At 31.3% G+C, this 22,882-nt stretch overlaps 1 long non-coding RNA gene across 1 annotated transcript; it reads left to right on the top strand.

The window, feature by feature from the left end:
- Positions 1 to 3,471: 3,471 nt before the first annotated feature.
- LOC128285259 (uncharacterized) lies at positions 3,472 to 4,239 on the top strand. Its single transcript, XR_008275720.1, has 2 exons — positions 3,472 to 3,661; positions 3,925 to 4,239. It is a non-coding gene; the product is annotated as an uncharacterized LOC128285259 (long non-coding RNA).
- The last annotated feature ends 18,643 nt before the right edge of the window (positions 4,240 to 22,882 follow it).

Raw genomic sequence — 22,882 nt, 5'->3', positions numbered from 1 at the left:
AAATAATTTTAAATAAAAATAATCTAAAAAAATTAAATATGGATGGGTCGGGTCAAGTCCGAATTTACCTTTCTTAAGTTGGACTAAACTTGAGCAAAACAGTAAGCTCATTTTCGGGTCGAGTTGAGTCCGAACTTGAAAATTTAATCTAGATACCTTTTGTAGGCCCATCTTGAAGTTGACTCAGCCCGACCTATGACCCCCTATATTAAAGAATATAAATATATATAGATTCACCTATTGAATGTGTCATTAAAGAAATAGCAAATAAAAAGGGAATACACTGGGGTCTATTTGAACAATATAGTGTAATTAAATGAAAATGTAATTATTAGGTAGTAATTATACTTTCTTTTAATTACAAAAATTGTATTTTCTTAGACATGTTTAATTGATAGAGTGTAATTACATCGTAATTCCTTATATCATGTTTGGTAGTACAAATTATAATTACACATTACATAATTTATATTTAAAAAATATTAATTACTATAACAAATTATTAGTGCGATAAATATAATTTCTAAACAAGTAATAAAAATTAAAATCCAATCATGCATGTGTTATGTTAATTTAAAAAGTAGTTGATAATACAACTACTAATCAAAATAACCAAAAAAATATCATATACTATTTTATCTAATTATTCTAGTGCATATTTGTTGGGTTAGTCCTCTTTGATATTTAACATATGCTCCTTGTCATTATCTGTTGGTCTTTAATCGAGTTCATCATCATTTGAATTTGAATTTGCACCATTAAGACTATTAATATCTCCTTCTTCCATATACTCTTCGAAGTATGAATCATTTCAATTTCACCTTTGATTGAAGTTATGAGATATGCAACATGCTAGTATAATCCAATATTGTCTTTTTATACTATATTAAGGTGATTTTGTTAATATGAGAAATAATTTTTTTAGAGCAACAAATGCCTTATCAACTATATTCTGAAGCCTTGAATGTTCCAAATTAAAGAGTTTGCAAGTTGCCTATGGTGCTCGTGTTTAACACCATCCTCTCAAATGGCATCATTCTTTATAATATGATGTAAGAAAACCCTTTTTATTTGCATAATTAACATCAATCTTACTATGTTGGGGTTCACAACTCAAACAATATGTAGTTTAATTATAAAAACTTATATAAAGTTAATTTAACGAGCATTTATACTAAGTTATATAAGTTTTTATACAATAGATCAAAGAGTAAACTGTTCATTTTTATTAAATTTTTTTATCAATTTCTACTATTAAAAATTGATGTGGCTGATAAAATAACTAGACAGTTACACGTGGTGTGCTACATGTATCTCATTCTAATGTATATAGACAGGTTTTTAACAATAGACATGAGTACAATTTTTAATAGAATAACCAGATTACTCTTTAATCTAATGCATAAGAACTAATTTATTAATTTTTTAAGTAAAAAGAATAAAATGCAATATGTGTCGAAACTATTTTTTTGATTTTTGAAGAAAACAGGGATTGACTTTAAAACGAGGTGTGGAGTCGCCACCAATCCTTTTTTGTTTAGGTGTGATCGGATCACCTAATAAAACATTTTATTGTATTAAAAAAAATCAATTTTGGCCTACGAAATTCGAGAAAACGGGTTTAGGAGTCGGTTATGTACGAGGAAGGATTAGCACCCCCGCTACACCCAAAATTGGTACTAAATTGATTATATAATGTCCTTATGTCTAAAAAATGTTTTGAAATACGAGTTCTTTTAAAACATTTGAATGCCTTAAATCGGACGTCAAAATTTTCTTGTTTCGAAAGAATATAGTATCACATCCAGCACGTTAGGACGCGATCCTTTAAACCCTCGTAACCACGATCAATTCTTGACTTCCAAAAGCTTGTACATTTGAAAATTACAAAAGGATATTCAATTATTTGGTCCAACGAAAAAACGAAACCCAACACGTTAGGGTACGATTTCTCGAATTTCCAAATGTTAAATATTGCCTTGATGAGGTTTAGGAAATATGGACGAAATTAAAAGGGATATTCGATTATTTACACAAACGGAAAATTGAAACCTAGCACGTAGGGCACAATTTCCCGAATTTCCAAACATCAAATATCGAGTTTGTTTTAAAGTTTTAGAAAATGCGGACGAAATTTTAAAGTCGATTCAAAATTCATTACTTTGACTTGAAATAAAATGGAACAATTAATTTTTGATTAATAAGTTGAAAATTACAATGAGACAATTGCGAACGAAAGGCGAAATTATGAATATGAGACAATATACATGGATAGCGGACTCTATTAATGAATGAAAATAGTGTAAAAATAAATAAAGCAAAGCAAATTACCATATACAAAGTAACATTAAGCTCACATCCAAACATTTACAACTCAAACAATGAAAACTAGTAATATAATTAATTAAAGAAACAAATGATCATAAAAACTATAGCGAGCTTTCAAGCATAGATAAAAGAACAACACAAAAGACTAATAGACAATATGAAACTATAGTATATTAACAATATGAAAACCAAAACCACTACGAAACAATATGGAAACTAGGAGCCAATACCAAATAATGCAAAAACTATATGAAAAAAATTTACAAATGAATAACACATGTAAGAATTTGAAATAATTTACATATATATATATAAAACTAAGAATATATAAATGATTATTAAAATAGATTTTATAAAAGAAGAAATTTGAGTCAAATAATGTACAAAATATTTTAAAAATGATACATCTATTTAAAGTTGACAATATACATACAATAAAAAATAATTTAAATAATATGTAAAATATGAAAGGTTTTAAATAACAAAATATATAATAAAATATATTTTATTTACATAAGATTTTAAAAAATATATATAAATAGATTTAAAAGAAATTATATATAGCAATAACATAGAATTAATAATGTATATAGCATAAAACTAACTTTATCATGAACTATATATGTATCATTATATATAAGAACATTTAAATGGAATATCATACAAAGTTTTTAAAACAATATGATATAAAAGAGCTTTAAAATAAAGATTTTATAAAAAAAGTAAAATTATCAAGAGAACTCAAGAAATATATATATAATAAATGTTAAGTGAATTTAAAAAAAAATGAATTATACAAATTAAAAGGGCTCAATTACAGCAAAAAGAATGCGGGGTTAGAGTGAAATGCGCGCAGAACCATGAGGACTAAATAGGAAATTATTCCTCGCCCCAGAATAACGTCGTTCCCTTAGGGTCCAAATCAGAACAGAGTTGAAATTAAGGGGCAAAATTAAAAAACAAAGTAAAATTGTATTAAAACATAACAGAAATGCGAAAAGACCGCGCGCGCAATTATCCCCTCTCTATGAGACACACGGATCCTAAGAGAATTTGGGTCGAATCATCGGGTTACGCCATAAAATGACGCTGTTTTGATCATATATATAAACTAAAATTTGCCCAAAAAATTCATTTGGCAGATCATTCTTTCCAAACAGCTTGAAAGTTTTTTTCCAAACCCTTATAGCCTCCCCTCCCTTTTTAGTCGATTGGGCTTCGCCAGCGCCTAATATGCCTCCATCTCCGTCGAGGCTTTAACCAGATCCCCAGGGATCCGTCTGCCTTTGGATCGGAGAAGCAAATGTCAACTAGGTCGACACCGAATCAACAGGTAAGAGAGCTTTCTTCTCTTTTTTTTTTTTGATATTAGTATAGCAGATCAAAAAAATAAGTAAGAAATAAAAGAGAAAAATAAGAGAGAAAAAAAATAGTGAATGAAAAACCTTGAAGTATTTGCTTTTTCTATTTGATTGCTTTGTATGTGTAAAAAAACCGAAGCCCCCAAAATACAATAGCCTTGTATGGCTTTATATAGCCAAAATTAAAAAGAAAAATATATTCTTTTTGCTATTTTGTGCTGCTGTCGTGTTTTAGTTTGCAGGTACAGGGTACGAGGCCAGCTGTGGCGTACGGCTCGTTGACGCGGAGGCGTGGTTGTGGCTGTGGCACAAGGAGGCCGTACAACGCTGAAGGCTGGGGGCTGCGGCGCTCCTTGCTGCTAGGGTTTGCTAGCTTAGCTAAACCTAAGTTTAGATTTTGGGCCATTGGGCCCCGTTGTAAATGAGTATCTGAGTTTGTTATTAGGCTCGTATTGGGTTTGGGTTTAGCTTTGTTTGGGTTTGGATTGGTTGTAACTGGACTTGAACTGCTGGCTTGAATTTAATTTTATTATTAGTTTTGGTTTCTATATGGGCCCGGGCGAAATAGGCCTATGACAATATGATTGTTTAAGAAAACAAATAGTAGAGAAGAAATCTAGCTCCATCCTCTTAGAAGTGAGCGGCCCATTCAACGCAAAGTGTTGAGAGCCCATACCTACATGTTTCAAGATCCAAATCTGGAGTTGATATGTTAAGATATGCAAGATTAATTTGCAAAATAAAAATCATATAAATGGATATATTTTGTCCCTAACTTGCAAGCAGTATATACAAAAAGTGACATAAAATCGTTTGCCTTAATTTTCAAACCAATTTAATCCTGTTATAGTAGTCAAACAAAATTAAGCCATTATATTCGACTTGTAGGCTAAATAAAAAATTTGCATGAAACAAGTTAATGTAAAAAAAAAAAAAAAAATCAACATCTCAACCATTTATCATTGTATAAATAATATACAAAAATTATTATTTGATATATTACTGGTGAAATTTTTAACCCACAAGCAGGTTTAAAAACCATCAAGTGTATTATTTATTTAGTTTTTTAATATTAATTAAAGACAATTGACACTTTCTTAAATTTCCTTGCCGAGTTAAAACCCTCCGCTAATATATCAAATAATAACCTTATATATTATACATAATCTATACAACTAAATTAGGAAATAATCCTATGTGGCACTATATAATTACTGCAAGAGAATGATCTTATTGCTTGACACCTCATCTATTATAATATTAATAAAATTGTTGAGCTCAAATCCTAATCATTATATAAATATAAAAAATTTATTTAAAATCAATTTATGAATATTTAATAAAAAGGATTCTTATTTTTATCAAAATAAAATACTTATTTCTTACAATTATTTAATTTGACATAATATTTTTGAATATATCATTTTCACTTATTATTTTTGAATATATTATTTTTAAATTTCTTTATTTTGCATTATTTGTAAATCTTTTAACTAAAAAAAAACAATATGAAGTAAAATAATGTATTTTAATTATTAAGTACAGTAGACTCATGCATTGCACGGGAATCAAACCAATATTTTCTATTTATTTTCTTTAGCGTTTGTATATATGTGCAACCCTAATAGCCAATAGGTAGAGGGAAAACTAATTTATATATATGATAGAACTTTTAATTGTATATGCCATCAAGTAATTAAATGAATGAATAAGATTTTATAGCTATTAAAGTAAATAATTTAATTTCCTTCAATTAGGCTTTTTTATTGACTTTAATTATGTTATCAACTATTGTTGAGGTAATTTTGTGAGCAATGCAGCGTTGTGCAAGTCACGTAACTTGCCTTATTTAGTATTTACAATCTTTTGTAACAAAACAATTGGGTCGTAATCTATGATGTTGTTTTGGATGTATGTTGGCTCATATTTGAAGATCGATCCATATAAAGAAGCATATCTTTAAGATTGGATCGAATTAGATCAAGCAATCGAATTCTTCAATTTGAAAAGATTGGGTTGGATAACTTGGAAACTTATCTTGGAGGTCTTTAACTTATCCTAGACTTTATTAGGATATTCTCAATGCTGATTTTATTTCTACTTTGATGGGGATTAAGATTGTAATTGATTTAGTATGTTAGCAAGTCGAAAAAGCATATATTCATGAGACTTATTCAAGTTTTGTACAAACAGTTTAGCACTTGATCTATTCTTTAGGAATTTATCATTGTGAATGAATTTTCTAAGTAAAAAAAAAGTGAGTCACTTGGTTTTACAATCTAAGCTTTCATGGAGAAAGCTTAGAGTAGAGTGATCTAGATCTTAGGTACAAAAAGTAAGATTGCTATACTAGTATATGATAGGACTTAAACCACTGTTTGTACAAGGTTAAAGATAGTGGATTGCCTTCCTTGCAAGGCCTTGCCAATGTAGGGAAATCGATTATGTAAAAATTGCTATGTGTTTATTCTTTTCTTTTTCCACAGTTCAACTTGTAGTTGTAACTACTCTTATCATTGCTCTAGTGTTTTAGCGAATATCAGCTTGTCCTCTTTAAATTGGTAGAAGAGCCTCCTACTTAACTTATCAAGTTGTATTCCTGGTGTCAGTACTTTCTTGAAATGGAAACACTTGTGTCTCATCCTCCGATGATGGATGGTTCTAAGTACGCCTACTAGAAGGCTAGGATGAATGCATTCATCAAGTCAATGGATGAACAATTAATGGGAGTTCCCTACAAATGAGACATCTAAGTGGAAACAAAAAAGTTCGAGCTTACTTGGACTATAAAGGAGGAGAAACTAGCCAATTCCAATTCAAAAGAATTGAACCCAATTTTTAGTGGTGTGGATGGATAGGAATTCAAAAGGATATCCAAGTGCACTACTGGTAAGTAGGCTTTAGGTATTTTTGAGACTTCACATAAAGGTACAAATACTGTAAAGGAATCTAAGATGCAAATGTTAACCACCAAGTTTGAAACTCTAAGGATGTAAGAAAAGAAAAATATTGGGGTATTATATGCAAAATTGTGTGACACATTCGATCAAGTTTTCCCCTTTGGAAGAGAGTACTCCAATTTTAACCTTGTGAGGAAGGTGCTTAGATTTTTGCCAGAGAGATTTACTATTGAAGTCACTACCATTAGATAAGTAAAAGACATTGATAATACGAGAATCAATGAAATTATTAGATCTTTATGGGCTTTTAAGATCAATTTATACAAGTCAAGAAGAAACATATCTAAAGGAAAGAAGAGCATTACCTTACAAGTGACAAAAGCTATTTCAACTGAAGGTACCATTATTATCGAATAACTGTGAAAGTAGGTAGTATTGCTAACTTATAATTTTATTAAAGCCTTAAAGAAGCAACCCATGAGGAATAACAAGTTTAAGGCTATTAAGAACTTCTCCAAAAATAGACAAAAATGTGTTGTGATCAATGAGGAGTCTACCAAGGAGAAAAAGTAGGGCATTCAATGTTATAAATGTCATGGTTTTGGCCACAAACGAGTTGTCTTTGTGTGTAACATGGAGTGAAGAGGATTCTTGAAGCAGATCAAATTCAAATGAAAAACACGTGAGCGATTATGTGGCTTTCTTTACTAAAGTCAATATCCCTGTCGCAACTGACTCTAATACTAATGATGATTTAGACAAGATTCAAGTGCTGAGTTTTTGCAGACTTACAAGATAATGCTGGAGAAATGAGAGCAGGTGTATGATGTTAATGCGAAGCTAGTTGAGTAGAATTCTTGTCTAAAGGAAGAGAACCAAAAGCTAATCAAACAAATATAGGTAAAAGATAATCTTCTAGATGATATAACTACTTGTCTTGATGCAATGCATAAGGATCATACAACAATTTAGTTGATGTTGGAAAAGTTCAATGCAAGTAGTGGAAAATTGTATGAAATCCTTGTTGTTACAAGTAGTGCAATTCTTTATGCATGAATAAATTTTGAATTCTTGTTTCTATATTAAGAAGTGAATATAATTGTTAATTATCTAAGCAATTATAAAATGCAATCTTTTAATTATTTCAAAGGTGTGGCCAACTATGGAGAGAAGAATTTTGAAAAATCCTAATTTTGTTTCTTTAGGATTAACTTGTAACGACCTGAAATTTATTGGTGTCGAAAATTGCAATCTCAGGATCTCGTTTCCATAAACCAAGTTCGTAATATTTACGTGTATAATATATTGTTATCTTAAAGTTTGGTCTAGTAATTTTGCCGAATTAATAGTTAATTAAGGTTCAAGGACTAAATTTGTAAATATTTAATTGCTATAGATTTTAATAAGAAAAAACTTGGGGACCTAGATAGTAATTATCCAAGGGGCTAAAATGGTTAATAAACCAATAATAATCATTATTTAGTGGACTTTTATGATGGTTACCATTAAATATTTAATTATTACTAAATTAAGATTAATTAAAGTATAAATTAAGTTTAATTTAATTAAACTTGGTTAATTAGTGTTAATCACACTATATAAATCATGTAAGTGGAGAAAGGTAATGAATATCATCTTCCCCACCATCTATTGAAGCAAAAACCAAATAAAAACTCATTTTTTTTTGGAGAGTTAAGCTTCGACCAAAAATTTGTTAAAGTAACTAAACCCTTTTCTTATAATTTTTTTATAGATTTGAGTTCATGAGAGCTTTATTTTTAAATAAATCTGATGAGTGGATATGAAGATATAAGAAAAATTGGTTCTTCGGGAACTGGGATCAGAAACTAGCACAAAAAAAGGGTGCGTAAGAAAGGTTGCATGCAGTAGTGCACGTTGCATGAGAACGTAAATAGTAAGCCTACCAATCATAAATGGTAGCCCATATAAGTGGCGTATTCGTGGAGTAGATGTATCAATGACTGTCATATATGAGTTAGTAACTAGTTCTATCCGCCAATATGTTGAGTTTAATTGTGGTAGTATTCGCCAGTTGATCTATTGATCAAAGTAATTACATGTCCCATTTCCTAATGACTGAGAGTAATTATGGTGGGATCGTTCTTCCCAGTAACTCATTAAGTTCACATGAACTTACCCAAATTCTTTTTCCCTTCAGGTTCTTAGGTTGAGCGTGGTGATTAAAGGGATACAGTCAAATTTGTGACCATTTGTGAGCCTTCTTATTTTCAGGGTTAACATGTATTTGCAAGGGGTGCTAGGACAACTATTAGATACCGCAATTTTGAAACCATTTAAACTGTATTGAACATTATTTTAAACACTTGAATGTGTATCGAAAGTTTTGATGACATAATGTTATTTGTGACTTATTGATATTAAAATTAAACAGCCGCCAAAGGTTAACTCATGCATCATTAAATCTTTAAATGCAACAGATTATTATTTTAAAATTGTGCTTCCAAATAAGTGGTCTTAAACTAATAGAATACTGCTCTGGTAACAAGGGCATCATATTGGTCATAATAAATGAAGGAGCGTATGTGACTATAAATGATAATATGAATTGATTAAGTTGTATAAAATAGGAATGGAAATGAGATTAAACATCATACTGGTACATAATCGTATATGTAAGTAATTCAATTAGATATGTTACATATTTGTTAAAAGAACGAATGATATAAATGTTAGTTTGACTATCAAATGGAATGTTGTAGGAGAATAGAATTCTTATATTGAATACGCAAATTGTTTCATTTGAATTGTAGTATATTTGAATTGAATTCTTGTATTGATAATGTAACGCCCCCACGCCCGAAACCGTCACCGGAGTCGAGCTTGAGGAGTTACCGAACATAATTTATCAAATTAAGAACTTCAAATCTTTTGTTTCTACATTCACAGCTTTCTAGCTACTCGCGTCACATTTACAAGAAAAATCATATCTCGAGTTACGAAACTCGAAATCAGGATCCGTAAATTTTCCCTAAATCTAGACTCATATATCTATTTACTGATTTTTTTCTAGAATTTTTAGTTGGGCCAAGTAGTACAGTTTATTAGTTAAAGTCTCCCCTGTTTCAGGGTTTGACTACTCTGACCTCTGTGTATTACGAATCAGATATCTCCCTTCACAGAGCTTCAATGACTATGACATTTGTCTCTAATAACTAGACTCAATAAGGAATCTGTACATATAAAGCATGACTTATAATTATCTTTGTAAAATTTATGGTGAATTTCCAAAATCAGAACAGGGGATCCAGAAATCGCTCTGGCCCTGTTTCACAAAAATTTAAACATCTCATAAAATATAGCTCATATACCTGTTTCGCTTCATCCATATGAAAATAGACTCATCAAGCTTCGATTCCATAACTTATTCATTATTTAATTCCATTTATACTATTTTTAGTGATTTTTCAAATTCATGTCATTGCTGCAGCAATATTCTGTTTTAAGGCAAATTTCATCTTTTCATGAGTTATTATGAACTAGATAACCTATTAAACTTCAATGATATCAAACATGATCTAAATTTAACCACCACCATGACTTATCAATATCAAACATTTTCTCAACCAATCATGGTCATATCATAAAATTATTTACACAAAATAAATATATTGCTATACATGCCATACTTAAGTTTTACAAGTCATTTACCTAGATGAAAGTCCTTTGGATAGTGTGATCGAACCTTCGACCCGTCCCGATTCCCGAGCTGGCTTGTTCAAAACTACAGTAAATAAAGAGAAGGGAGTAAGCATAAATGCTTAGTAAGTTCATATGTAAATAACAAGTAACATAACAATACAAATATACCAAACAACTTTAGCATGGTATCACCAAAACATATATCATATTTCTAAACATCATTCATCATCTTACTACCTTATCGTTGTTGTATCTATTATCAACCCGAGGGTTAAGAACATACCTGTCCAAAGTGTCCATTTCACAACACTTACCAAAATGTCGCTTGCATCTTAAGTGTTCTTTCATTTCACTAGAAATTTCACCCGTTGAACACATCGGAATACAACTCGGATACACGGATAATTTGCACATAAGTGCCTCATATGTAATCAAGAAATCATGTAACCCGCCCCTAAGTGAACTCGGACTCAACTCAACGAGCTCGGGCGTTCGCATCCATAAGTGAACTCGGACTCAACTCAACGAGTTCGGATGCCTAGTTACATTTCACGAACTCGGACTCAACTCAACGAGTTCGGACATTCGCATCCATAAGTGAACTCGGACTCAACTCAACGAGTTCGGATGCTCAACCGTCCTAGTGACATGTCACTTGTATCCTAATCTATTCCTAAGGTTCAAACGGGCTTTTTTCCTCGATCTCACATTGCCGTCTTCCATGGAATATCGGAACCGATACTCGGTAGCAATTCATATTTATCAAGAAGTAAACTTAATTTGCATATTACTCAACATTAACCACAAAGCATAATATTTCACGATAAAAAAATCAGCATATCATATAATTAATATCAATAACTTAAAAATAACAATTATGCTACATTATTTACACATGAACTTACCTCGTATGCGAAAATTACTACTTTTACCATTTCGTCCACAACTTGGTATTTTTCCATTTTAGCCCAAATTTCAGTTTTCCTTGCTCTATCATTTAAAATATAGTCTAATTAGGACTCACATTATTCAAATTGACCCAAAATCATATTTTGGAAAAATTACAGTTTTGCCCCTAAACTTTTGCATATTTACACTTTTGCCCCAAAGCTCGTAAATTAAACTTCAGCCTATTTTCTTATGTTTTATGACATGCTGATCATTTTTCCTTCTATGGAAACATCAAATTCTCAATCTAACATGTACTTATGACTATTAGATATTTTACCGATTAAGCCCTTTTGCTCGTTTTCACTTAAAACCGAGTAGTACAAGTTGTCTAACATAATTTAAAACCTCATATTCTATCATAAAACACCAAAATACACAAATTTCACCTATGGGTATTTTTCCAAATATGAACCCTAGGTTGAATTATTGCTAGCATAAGCTTAATCGAGCTAACGGACTCCAAAAACGTAAAAATAATTAAAACGAGGCTAGAACGGACTTACAATCGAGCTTGAAAGCTTGAAAACCCTAGCCATGGTTTCTCCATGCTATATTCGGCCATGGGGTTGAAGATGAGCAAAATTGGCTTTTAATTTTGTATTTTAATTCATTTTACCCTAAATGACCAAAATGCCCTTACTACTAAACTTTCCAAAAATTCCATCCATGTCCAATTTTGTCCATAGACTTAGAAATTGGTAAAATTTCTATTTAAGACCTCCTAATTAATATTTCAAAACAATTTCATACTAGAAACTTCTAGAATGCAAGTTTTGCAAATTATTCGATTTAGTCCCTAATTTCAATTTAAGCTCTTTATGCATAAAATTTCTTCACGAAATTTTCACACAATCATGCAATCATATCATAGACCTTAAAATAATCATAAAATAATTATTTCTATCTCAGATTTTGTGGTCACGAAACCACTATTCCGACTAGGCCCAAAATCAGGATATTACAGATAATGCTTATTTGTAACTTGAAATATGGAAATTACCATTGAGCGTAATTGTTCAGTGTACAATTTGTTTTCTCCGTGCATAGGTATAGTAGATTCTAGATAGTTTGAGCAGTTGTTCCAACATCTAGCAAGCGATCCCCGACTCAATAAAGTTTGTAAAGTTCTCTTTTGATTAGTATATGACATGTACCTAAGGTTTAAGTCGATTTTGTATCGAAAATGGTTGAATTTAAAACTTGGATGCTCAATGTTGTTTTGAAGTACCATTTTGGCATATTTTTGTTTTGGTTATAATTGAAATGTAAAGTATTATTACAGGTCTCTCAAACTTGTACCATGTTCATTTTTATAGAAATAGAATATCACATCATGATGACATATCCCTAACGTCACGACGAGGAGCATCATAGGATTCATGTTGTAACGACATGTATTCGAGGTCATGATGAGACCTACTCAGTATGTTGCGTCGCGACGAGGAACCCCCGACTTCGCAACGTCAACCCAATGTTATGAAATTCTTACAATTTGGTCCTAAATCGACCTCGGGTTAGCAATAGAGCTTTCGTAAGCTCGTATAAGACCTGAAAATGTACCCGAAACGTTTTATATACACGTTTACCTTATATTGGGATGTTTTATGTTATAAATTAAAATGTGAATTGATCTTAGTTGCTATACGAACACTCATATAGAAAAATAAAATATCAATACAAACTCAGAAAGCAATAAAAAAACAAAAGTGCTTTTATCTGTAGTTCTTTCTTTTTTACCGTTATTTTTCCTTATTTTCATTACCTAAAAGAAAGAAAATACAAAAAGGGGAGGAAAAGAGAGCGAAAGTCTCACCTGGTGGTTCGTCCGTCGCCACCATAGTGGCTTTTTCTCCGGAATCAGTGTTCTAATGAAGGGAGAGTGAGAGAGAGTTGAGGGGTTTCTTTTTTTTTTTTTTGAAAGTGTTGAAAATAAAAAAAAACTGAAATTTTAATTTAAGTAGTGGTACCAAAACGGTACCGTTTTGGCTCTAAGCCCCCAGATGCAAAACGGTGTTGATTTGGGGTGAAACGGGTCGACCCGACCCGCCTAGCCAGGACCTGCGTGTTTTGTAACGGAAGGGCTAATTGCATTTTCAGCCCTTCCACTTTTTAATCAATTTGTGATTAAGTTCTCTTATTTTGTGACTATTAATTTATTTTAGTTTTCAATTTAATCCCGCATGAAGTGCAGCGTTTTGGAGGGCGGGGATATTCCCCCATATGATCCCTCCACGTTATCCGCGCCTTTCAATGTGATCCCCTATTTTATTCTTTTCCTAATTAAGCCCTCAAATCCCATTTTGATTTCAATTTAGTCCTTCCATATTAATATTATTATGTTACTAAAATTAATTAATCTAATATTCAGCATTTTATTTTATTTTATTTTTATTTCTTCACGTATTGTTATCTTCATAATATGCTTTTATTACTTGCATTATTATTGTTTATTCATTTATTTCTCTATACATACATTGTTATATGCTTCTATGTTTAGAGTATTATTACATATTATTATTATTATTATTTATTATTATTATTATTACTATTACTCTTATTATTTATTATTATCGTTGCTATTTCTATTATTGTTTTTCTATTATTATTTATATTATTGTTTTCATTATTCATTATTTTATTGTTATTATTATTTTATTATTATTTTTCTGTTATTGTTATTATTAATATTATTATTCCTATTAATGTATCATCACTATTATCTTCCATTTTATTATTATCATTGTATTATCACTATTATTATCATCATATTAATTTTATATTACATTATATATTTCCTTTTCGTATTTACTCATGTCGTTGTTATTATTATTATTATTATTATACTATTAAACTGATTTAGTTAATATTTAATATTTATTTATTTGTTTGTTTATTTATTTATTTATTATTATTTTTATAGATTGGTTATATTTTATTTTTACCCATATTATTATCATTTTACTATCTATTTGTTTATATCTTTTTATACTTTCAAATTTTATATTATTTATTTTTATTATTTTTACTATTATTGTTATTAATATTTTATGTTCATTTTTTACCTAATTTTATATTTACTTATACTAATTTATTTATTTTTCATTCTTTCGTTTTCAAACACTTAAATTTAACTTCATGTATATGCATTTTACCTACTTTCTTATCACCATTTTATTTCATTTTTATTACTATTATTACTTAATTAATATTAAATTTAATTGATCATTGTCATTGCTTATTTGTTGCTTCATCATTATATATATATAGTCATATCGCTTATTTGTGTTATCATTCTACTATTATTCCAATTATGTCACGAGCCGTGTTTAAATGTCCATTCTTTACACTATAATCCAAATAAAATAAATATGCATAGTTTTAAACATTACATGTGTATTTATTCGAAAGATTTTGAAAATTAAGGCAATGTTCTGTATTTGGAAATTCTAGAGATCGTGCCCTAACATGCTGGGTTTCAATTTTCTTCGTTTGACCCAAATGACCGAATAACCTTTTGAAATTAAAATGCATGAATTTTGAAAATCAAAAGACAAGCTTATTATCGAGGTTTTAAAATGTTGTGTCCTAACTTACTGGATGTGGCATTTTATTACTTTCGGGACAAGAAGGTCTTTAACATTCGTTTCAATTTACGCAAGCAAATTCTTCATAAAAAGTCAAAAAAGAAAGGATCGTATTTTTAATTCTTTTTGAGTTTTTAAATTTCGACATTAAGACATTAATTAATCAACTAGGTACCAATTTTGGGCGTTACGAGGGTGCTAATCCTTCCTCGTACGTAACCGACTCTCGAACCCGTTTTCTCAAATTTCGTAGACCAAAATTGTTGTTTTAGTAAATTGAAATATTTTATTAAAATGACCAAATTTCTAGGTTGTAATACCCCATACCCGTACCGAGATCCGGGATAGGATACGAGGCATTACTGAAATTTTCAGAATAATTAGCTCGAAGCATATCTTCCAAAATTTGAATTACTCGCTCAGATTGCCCATCAGTCTGTGGATGAAATGCTGTACTGAAATCAAGTTTAGTACCCAAAGACTCATGTAACTGTTTCCAGAATCTCGATGTAAACCGAGGATCTCGATCAGAAATTATAGAAGCCGGTATACCATGCAACCTTGTAATTTCCCGAATATAGACCTCTGCAAGTTTCTGAAGTGACCAATCCATTCTGACAGCTATAAAATGAACCGATTTTGTGAGTCGATCAATTATTACCCATATAGCATTTTTCTTACTTGCAGACAATGGCAATCCCGTAATGAAATCCATCGTAACACGATCCCATTTCCATTCTAGAATAGTAATCGGCTGTAATAATCCAGTAGGAACCTGATGCTCTGCTCTCACCCGCTGACAAACCAAGCATTTACTGACATATTCAACTATATCTTTTTTCATCCCAGGCCACCAGTACAATTATCGTAAATCACGATACATCTTTGTGCCTCCAGGGTGTAGAGCAAATGGACTATCGTGTGCTTCTCGAAGAATTAATTCTTTAATCTTTGAATTGATTGGAATACAAATTCGATCTCGGTATCTGAAAGAATCATACTCATCAATACTAAAATTCCCTACTGTGTCGCTCTGAACCATTTCTTTTTTCTTCATTAGCTTATCATCTTCTAATTGAGCTGACTTGATTTGTTCAAACATCACTGGTTTAATTCTTAATTCAGCCAATAAACTTCCATCATAACTAATACTGAGCTGAGCAAACATCGCTCGCAATTCAATTGCTGCTTTCCTACTCAATGCATCAGCTACCACGTTAGTTTTACCTGGATGGTAATCAATAACACAATCATAATCTTTTAAAAGTTCTATCCATCGACGCTGCCTCAAATTCAACTCTTTCTGTGATAGAAGATACTTAAGACTGAATTAATTTGTGAAACAGAAGAAACAGTCAAGAAGATTCAACAAAGATTAAAAGCAGCTTTTGATAGACAAAAATCTTATGCTGATCTGAAACGTCGGGACATTGAATACTCAGTCGGGGATAAAGTGTTTCTCAAAGTTTCTCCTTGGAATAAAGTATTATGATTTGACCGAAAAGGAAAGTTAAGTCCTCAGTTTATCAGACCATATGAAGTTATAGAGAGAGTTGGACCAGTTGCTTACCGATTAGCTTTACCTCTAGAATTACAACAAATTCATGATGTTTTTCATGTTTCCATGTTACGAAGGTATCGATCGGATCCATCTCATATTATCTCTACTGAAAACATTGATATTAGACCAGATTTATCATATGAAGAGGAACCAGTTCAAATACTAGCTCGAGAAGTGAAAGAATTAAGAAACAAACGAGTCCCGTTTCAATTAAATATAAGATTTAGATTTGAATAGTTCAATATAGGGATTTAGTAATTTAAATTATGCTATGAATGTTATTTTATTAGTGAATTATTTATAAGTTGTCTGATACGTCTGGTAATGCCTCGTAACTTTGTTCCGGCGATGGTTCGGGGTTAGAGAGTGTTACATAGGTGATCCATCACACCTAATCAAAAAAGATTGGTGGCGACTCCCAAGTTTCGTTTTCTTTTCAAAATGTAAAGTTGATCCCCGTTTTCAAAAAAATAGTTTTGACAACTAACAATAGCCGATGGGTATATCTACCATACATAAAGGTACTGTCAATTTGTACCAATGGCTTGCAGTACACAAATACGTCCCGACATTGCTTAAAGCTCCAGAATAGACGCTTGAACACTTGGCATACACAAAGTAAGCGATCGTTGTAGTATACAGAGCCCGTTTCAAGGTCTGTTATACAACCTAAGATGTATCTCTCTAGCACCTGACACCATTGCCACACCTCATTATATAAAGCGTCCTACCCACTGTGCATCTTTTCCAACGCCTTTTAGTTATTATCCAAGCCTTGCGGTAAGAGGACGTATACTTTAATTGGCTACGAATATTAGTAATTAAGTCGATACAAAAGTCCTGGGATCCGCCTTCACCATCGATAGTATTAAGCTAGCTATCATATCTGAATCCATATTGGGATGATCTTGTGAAACACTTGTCAACGAAGTACATTAAATAACGCAACATTAAGTAAGAACAATATTATTCAAAAACCCTAAACACTTAGTGATACTGTACTGGCAAGACAGGTATGTGGTCCTTTGTACTTTTTTATCTCCCACAAGCCTGTCTTTTTCCTAACCGAAGCCATGATTTTTCATGAACATGTACTGTCTTGCATTGCACACTTGGCCTCGAACTTCTCAGATTTGGATTTAACCACGTTGTAGTTAACTCTGTTCCTGATGCTATGTTGTTTCGATGCACCAAGAAAACTATCCTTACTAGAAAACTCCTTACCAACTTCCAATTCACCCGAATCCAATGACGAACTTGTATGGTCACGCTTTCTGTATGGTAAATCTGGAAACTCTAACGCATCATCTGCCGACAGATTGACATTATGCATATGGACTGGAGGCGAGTACGCCGTGAATCACGAATCTTCTTCTTCTTCATCTAAACCCCCTTCACCATTTTCAGGTTCGGTTGGAACAGGCTCCGGTTTAGAAAATAATACAACTTCTGCACTATCGAGGCTAGACTCTCGATGTGGATCCACATCAGACTTATCATCCAACCCACCGTCATCTGCAATACAGGGTCCCCTAGCCGGTGGACGTCGTAGGGAGTATATCATCCCTTCTTGTGGACGTTTAACGTCCCCAATCAGATATGGATTGCAAACCACTAGAAGTTGATGTCATTCCTCAGTACGTATTTCCAGCATCGAACATCGACGCAATGAGGTGTATGTCTCATCCACTAATTGAGCGTCGTGCAGGAGTTGTGTATTCCATACTGCCACCAAACATGGGCGCTTCCGTGTTCTGCCTCCCATTAATAGAGTGTCAAGTAGGAGTCGTGTGTTCCTCTCGAATAGCAGTAGATGTTGAAGTCGCAAATGCTTCATTTGGCGATGAAAATTGTACATTTAACTCAAGATAGGGTTGTAGCGACGTAAAAATTTGCTCTTGGTCGCTAGTTAAGTCAATGTATTGAAAATTTGAAAATCGACTTTACATTTTAAAAAATGAGAGTCGCCACCGATCCTTTTCCTAGGTGTGATCAGACACCTAATAAATCCTCTTCTTTTAAAAGAAATTTCATTTTTTAAACAAAAAGAAGGCCGAATTTAGGTGTACGTCAAAAACCAAAGTAAAGTTGGGTTCGGGAGTCAGTTACATGCGAGGAAGATATTAGCACCCTCGCGACGCCCAAAATTGGTATCTTTATTAAACAGGTGTTGTCTTGATTTTCAAAAATAGGAATTCAATTTGACATTTAATCGTGATTCGATTGAAAAATGAGAATTTTTAGTTTTCGATTTTTTTAGAAGGGTGTCCCATTTTTAACACGAGTTTATTTAATTTCACCCAACATAGTGATGAAATCGATGACTTAATGTTAAATCGGTTCATTGCCTTATTTATTGAAATTAGTAAAACATGAATAAAAATCTTTAAAGTAGTGAACAGCAAAATAATATAAAATGGGCGGAAACAAAAATAAAAGAGTTAGAAATACATCGAAGCAAATAATGAATATGACAATAATATTAAAAAAATGACGATATATGCAATATTAAACAAGATAATAATATTATTAAACACGAAATAGAGACGAACATATATATAAACATATAATAATAAGTGAAGTGACGTAAACATAATATTAAAAATACTAATAGTGCCATATATATATTAAAGTATATACGTAATAATAGGAATGAAAAGTGCATACATAATAATACTAAATATATATATATACATAATATATATAAAATGAATATATACAATCTGATTAGAAATGCTAATAACATAAAAAATATATATTAATAATACTACATAAATATGTACATATATATTAAAATAAATACATAATAATAATAAAAGTATATACACAAAATAGTGTTAAAATACATACATAATATAGTTATTAAAAATATATATATATACATATCGAAATAATAATAATGTTACAAAACAATTATTAATAATGCTGCATAAACATATACATATATATAAAAGATATATACATATATAGTAAACATATACTACTAATAATAATTATTATAATAATAATAATAATAAGATGTATGTACACCAAATAACACATAATAATATTAAAATAAAATAATAAGTGACAATAGTGAAAATAGTAGGTATAATAATAAATATAACGATATATGAAAATAATACTATATATAAAAGTATATATATACCCATATAATAAAATATATGTACTAATATTAATAATAAATATAATAGGATAAAATAGATACAATAATATATACATAATATGGTATTAATATATATATATATATATATATATATATATATATATATATATAACATAGTATTCAAGAATATGTAGATGAGATGATATAAAATATATACATGGAATAGTAAAAGAAATATATAACAAATAACATTAAAAATATATATAAAATATATACAATATATACATATATTTAGAAATGATAATAATATATAAAAAAACTATTCATACGCTACATAAATACGTATATATATATATAAATACTAATGGTGTTAGAAATATACAATATAGTATTAGAAATATACATACAATAGTATAAAAGATATATAACTAATAATATTAAAATATATACATAATGTCTATTAAAAGAATATACACATAATGTATATGCATGTATTAAAAAATAATAATAATGTTTAAAAATAATTATTAATAATGTTACATAAAAGTATATATATATGCATGTTAAAATTATTAATTGAAGCTAAAACTAATACTAAAAACTAATGATATAATATAATATAAAATAAAAATAAAGAAATAATAGTAATAATATGAAGATTAATAATAATAATAGTAACCATAATGATAATATATACGTACATGAATAGTACTAGTAATAATAATAATACTAAAATAATTAATTTTAATAATAAAGTAATTAAAAAGGATCGAATCGAATTAAAAATAAACGGTTTGGGGCGAAATTGAAAAAAAACGAAGGGAAGGAGACCTATTTCAACGCGCACAAATAGTGGAGGGACTAAAAACAAAATAAACCCCTCCACCCAAAATGCGCAGCAGCATTGCGGACAAAATTGGAAAGCGCAACAAATTATAGGGCCAAATTAAAACACATAAAAAAACCTGATTGAAAATCATAGAAAAAGCGGAAGGACCACGCGCGCAATTAGCCCCTAAGAGCAAAAACACGCGGATCCTGAGTGGGTTGGGTCAGGTCGACCCGATCCAGGGCAAAACGACGTCGTTTTGGGGTTAAAAGGTAGCCCCCAAAACGACGTCGTTTTGGGAGGCTATAAAAGGCTAATTTTTTTTAAAAAAAAATCATTTTCAGCAAAGTGGAAGAGAAAAAAAAAAGGGAGAGAGGGGAGAGGGAGTTGGGGGATTTTCGGCCACAGGGCGGTCATAAATCGATGGTTGAACGCCGGCCGCCGTCATGGCCACCGCCCAAATTCCAAAAGGTAATTTTTTTATATTTTTTTATTATCTTTTATGTATTTATAATATATGTATTTATATAAATCAATTGATTCAAAAAAAATAAAAATAAAATAATAAAAGAAACAAAATCACCTTAGGTATTTGCTTTTCGATTTTTGGTATCTTTGGTCCTCTGATTTGGTGTAATACCAGTGCTTTAGTATCACTAGAATTTGCTATTCTCGTTTTTTGCTTTTGAAATAGAATGTTTGTATTTTTTTTTTTTGCAAAAATTGCCGAATATTTCCATTGAAATTGGCTTGGGCTTTTAAAGCCTATTTTACATCTTTTTTTTTATGCTATCCTTTCTTTTTTTTTGATACTTGCAGGGGATGGGCGGTGGAGGCAGGGGCAGGTGGCCAGTTGCATTGATGACTTGACCAGGGCGGTTGGGTAAGGTGTTTTAGGGTTTTAGCTTTCTGAAACCCTAAATTTAGCTACTTGGGCTTGGGTAGTTAGATTGAAATTGGGTTTGGGTAGTGGTTAGGTGGGCTAAAATTTTGGGCTTTGGGTTTGGTAATGTGGGCCAAAATTGGCCTGTAATAGCTGTCCCTTTTTGCTTATTGTCGTGTATCGAGAATAGAGCAAAGACACAAAGAAAGGCCAATTTTGTCCGGTCTTGCCAAGTGTTGACTTCTTTAGTGCTCTTCTTATCCAGGTAGTCTCTTTCTAGTCCACCGCATGTTGTTGCCTTGATCATTCTACTGCGACTTCATAGATATGCCTTATAGCTTCAATCTACTCCAACGTAACTTCAAGGATATGAGATTTACGGCTTCGATCTGCTTCACTGTAACTCCAGAAAGATAAGATCTACAACTTCACTTTGCTCTTCTACCGCTTCAGTGGGATAAGGTTTGTGGTCTTTTCTTCTGCGACTTTAGAAAGGCAGGATCTGATATCCTCGATCAGCTCCACTGCAACTTCAGGGAGACAAAATCTTGTGTCTTCAATCAGTTCCAATCTTTATTCTTTACTCGGCATGTGATCCTGACCTTAACTCACTTCTCGCAATATGAGTTGACTCTTTAAAAAAACAGACATTAAAAACAGAAATTGAAAATAGCTCAGCTCGTGAGCCCATGCTCAACTCAACTCTCGCAATATGAGTTGATTTTTGAAAACAGAATTTGAAAAAAAGATTTTGAAAATACCTCGACATGTGACCCAAGGCTCAACTCACCTCTCGCAATATGAGTTGATTTTTGAAAAACATAAATTGAAAATACCTCAGCGTGTCCTGAGGCTCAACTCACCTCTCGCAATATGAGTTGATTTTTTGAAAAGCAGAAATTGAAAAGAAATACCTCAGTGTGTCCCGAGGCTTAACTCACCTCTCGCAATATGAGTTGATTTTTTGAAAGATAGAAATTGAAAATACCTGAACGTGTCTTGAGGCTCAACTCACCTCTCGCAATATAAGTTGATTTTTGAAAATAGAAATAAAAACATCAAACTACCAAAACATGTCATCTGGTGGAACTCAGGTGTCTTTTCCTTTGATTCAGTACAGCTATCATCACATACTCTTACTCTACTGGAGTACCTGCATATGTCATGCATGATGATATCATGATATGCATATGTTTGTCTTAAATGCCTTTATGCCTACATGATTATGCAATGCGCCTTAGGCATGTTTGTCATATGTCCTTTTTCGTCACAATTTTTGTGATAATCTGCATTCATTACTTTGGCTTTTTGACTTTCTCTTTAGGCCCTGTGCCCGTCCTCAAGCTTCATGGGCAATCTGCGTTTCTCAAATATCACTCTTTTGCCCCTGGTTGAACTTTGTCCTTGCTTTGAGGCTCTTGTACTTATCAAATTCTTATCCAGGTAATGCTTAACATTTCTTTTGTTCAGAGTATGTCATGTTACTATTTATTATTTAAATAAACCACACAATGAGATGTATGAAATTGGTCAGGTAGGTACAAAAGGGATACCTTCATTTATTTATTTCAAAGGTGACAAACAAAGAAAGTTAACCAAGAATAGTAAAAAGTGTAATAAAAAGAAAAGGGATCGCATTTAACGGATACAAATGCTCTAGATATTCAACGCATGAACTCTTCCACGTTCCTTAATCAA

This window comes from Gossypium arboreum, chromosome 12 (assembly GCF_025698485.1).
Source record: "Gossypium arboreum isolate Shixiya-1 chromosome 12, ASM2569848v2, whole genome shotgun sequence".
NCBI lineage: Eukaryota > Viridiplantae > Streptophyta > Magnoliopsida > Malvales > Malvaceae > Gossypium > Gossypium arboreum.
The sequence above is the reverse complement of the archived record's forward strand: the minus strand, read 5'-3'. Positions and strand labels throughout refer to the sequence as shown.